Genomic DNA, 3,379 nt, shown 5'->3' on the forward strand with positions numbered 1-3,379 from the left:
CATTGAGCTCGAGAATAAGTTCAAGCAAATCAACGATCATGACCCACCTCAAACCCAAAGTCAATTCCCAACCAATTCCTTACCTGCCTTCATATAAAATTTATAATTTTAAAACAAATATATATATAAATAATATCCACAGTAATTTCGAGAAGAATTACTGGATTCACTGTTCATATAAACAGTGTCCCGTGAAAACACTGTTCATATGAACAGTGTTACAAAAAAAAAGAGAAGAGAAATATACTAAAAAAACTCCACTGTTCATCTTCTTCCTCCACTCCCCGCAGTGTATCACGGTCGAGACTCTCAAGTTGGCATCGCCTGAGAGATCTTCCACGAAATCTTCCACGCGGCGTAGCCACCTCCCGTTCCTCCGCCTCTTCATCCGCCTGCATCCTCGCTTCTGCACTGCCGTTCCGAGCGTTCGAGACAAGCTCTGCATCCTCCCAGTGTATCACGCCATGAATCCGGCCACCTTCTTCTTCTGCTCCTTCCAGCATCGTGTCCTAGCCGCTCTCGGAGTCAGCCATTCTTCCGCCCGTGACGCCTCCGACCCAGCAATCACCCAGCATCCAAGCATCTGCGTCGTCTCTCCTTCCGGATTGATCCCTAGCACAAAGCCGTGATCGGCTCCCCATAGCTGATAACCCAGCTCGGCATCCATCTCCAGCTCCGTCCCCGTCTTCTCCGAGATCCAGACATTCCGCATCAGCCTCCCATCGATCCCGCGGCCATCTCGTCTTCTTCCATCCACCACCCGTCGATCCAGCGGCCAGCCCCATTTCCGGCCATCTACAGTCAATCCGGCGCTCCACGGGCAACGTATTCCTCCCAAGATCCAGCCATTTCCACGGATTGACGCCCTTCCTCCTCTATAAAAGGAGGAGGGTGGCCATCGGCTGAAGGGGGGCGGTTGAGGAAAAACAGGGGAGACCCCCTGTTTCGGTGAAAAGAAGAAGAAAGCCGAGAGGGAACCTGAGAAAAAGAAATAAAAAAAAGAGAGAAAGGAGGGGGGGAGAGAGAGTATTTTGGATATTTTGGGAAGAATGGGAGCGGAAGACTTTCACTTGAAGATGGGAGGTCGTCCGGAAGCCATAAGCGGCTAAACGTCCAATCTAGGGCTGGATGAAGCCCTAGCAATGTATCAGGGCAATTGTAGTTCTTATTTTTTTTATTATTTTGGAGCTTGTTTAAATTCTTATTTTCAATGAAATATTCCTTTATGATATTTAAACTTTGAGCATGCTAGTTACTAATCATGTTTGCTAAAGTAGTCTAAGATGATCCATGCCTAGAAAGATGAAGTGTGCTGCATCCTAGATTAGTATACTTAGGTAGACACTTCATGCTACACCAAAGATGGATCTTCCTAACACTCTTTATGATTTTATTTTTAAAGGCTTGTAGCCAAATTGCATGCCTCTCCAAAAGACAAAAATTAAGAACACAATCCTTGATGCAATGCTATGTAGTGGATTCCAAACCCTAGATCCATTTACTCTGATAAATTCCAATTCGCACTCATAGTTTAATTTAGTTAATTCGAGTTAGCAAATTCTTCTTCTTAATTTATATTTAAAAGAAAAATAACTTATTCTAAAATCCCTGTGGACCGACACCTATAATCACTATCCTACAGGATACGTGCTATTGCATGGTTTATTTTCAAAATTGAAAGAACCGATCAATTTTTGGCACCGTTGCCGGGGATTGCTAGCATAATTATTTTTCCTATCATTAAAAAAAAATTAATTAAAAAAAAACTTTCAAAAAATATATATATCTAAAATAAAATAAGAATTATTTTCTATTATTGTTACTGTTCTTATCTTCTCTTTCTTTCTAACTTTTAATTTTTCTTTTTATATTATTTTATCAGAAATCGAGAAAAAAATCTGGGATGATCAGAAAGAGAACTGCTGGAAAAGAAATGCTGCAGAGGTTTGCCTAAAAAAATAAATTTAATTGCTGGAAAAATTTTCTTTGGTAACCTTTAAACTTTTCTTGTTTAAATTGATTATTAGCTTAAAATTTTGTGGTGATTGTTTAATTTTAATTTCAGCAAAATTATGAATGCATGCCTGATAAACTTACACCAATTGATCTACACTTAGTAAGGAAAATCACCCCAACAAGATAAGAGTCGAATTTCATCACCGGACTCTTGCCCAACTTAGGTGAACTCAATCTCACATAGTGTCACATTAATTAAAATCAATTAGACGTTGGCTCCTAGGGACATTCGAGCTCAATAGGACGAAGATCACCGAAAGTTGCACCAATTTCGCTCTATGGCTCAGTTAATGTCTAGGCAAGCTTTGTCCCTATAAGGGAGACAGTTCATCTGTTTGAGGCAAGTGGGTTTTAAGTGGGACCTTTGCGAACGCATCGTGACCCCTCCACTTACTTGGGAGCTTACCTGGTCAACTCGGTTCATTAGACCGGATTGGAGGCTTAGGTGCCCTCTTCAAACCAGTTAGGAGCTGTCTAGTGATTTTAGGACAAATACAAGGATTGATGTGTTTTTCTTTTATTGCATGCTTGATTGATCAAGTATTAGTGTATGCAAGGGAGTCATTCTAGAGTACGTAACCTATTACCTTTTGACCTTGAAATAGAATGGACCCTTAGAAATATTCGAGCTGAGATCAGAACAATAGATCATCCCCACCTCTTGAGATGGCTGAAGGACAACCCAAACTCCTGAGGGAGTACTTTACTCCCACCATTTACACTTCCCCATCTTGCATTCGATTACCTCAAGTAGCAACTGTATAATATGAAATAAAGTCTAGTGTGATCCAAATGCTCCCATCTTTTTATGGGCTCACCAACGAAGACTCATATAAACACTTAGATGAATTTCTTGAGATTTGCACTACTGTCAAGATTCAGAACTTCACTGATGATGCTCTGAAACTTAGATTATTCTCCTTCTCCCTTAAAGATAGAGCCAAACAATGGCTGAATTCTTTAGAAGCTAATTCGATTCGTTCTTGGGATCAAATGCAACAAGAATTTCTTAAAAAAATACTTTCCCATAGGAAGAACGAACCAGTTTAGACGTGCCATTACAAGCTTCTCCCAAACCGAGGGAGAAGAATTTTATAAAACTTGGGAGAGATTTCGGGACCTAATTCGTAAATGCCCACATCATCAAATACCTAAGTGGCAGCTAGTGCAATGTTTCTATGACGGATTGACTGAACGAAACCGTCAGATGATCGATGCTGCATGTGGGGGGACTTTCATGCTTCAAAATGAGGATGAAGCATGGCAATTATTTGAAAATCTTAATGAAAACTCCCTCCACCATGCTTCATGTTCTCGTCAGGCACCTCCGAATTCTCAAAGAAAAAGGACCATTTGTGAAATA

At 40.7% G+C, this 3,379-nt stretch overlaps 1 non-coding gene across 1 annotated transcript; it reads right to left on the minus strand.

Moving 5' to 3' along the window:
* Positions 1-3,059: 3,059 nt before the first annotated feature.
* Positions 3,060-3,165, minus strand: LOC120107759 (small nucleolar RNA R71). Its single transcript, XR_005509411.3, has one exon. It is a non-coding gene; the product is annotated as a small nucleolar RNA R71 (small nucleolar RNA).
* Between the last annotated feature and the right edge of the window lie 214 nt (positions 3,166-3,379).

The sequence above is a fragment of the Phoenix dactylifera genome, chromosome 6, assembly GCF_051530095.1.
Source record: "Phoenix dactylifera cultivar Ajwa chromosome 6, Ajwa_hap1_PhDact_Kaust_v1.1, whole genome shotgun sequence".
Lineage (NCBI taxonomy): Eukaryota > Viridiplantae > Streptophyta > Magnoliopsida > Arecales > Arecaceae > Phoenix > Phoenix dactylifera.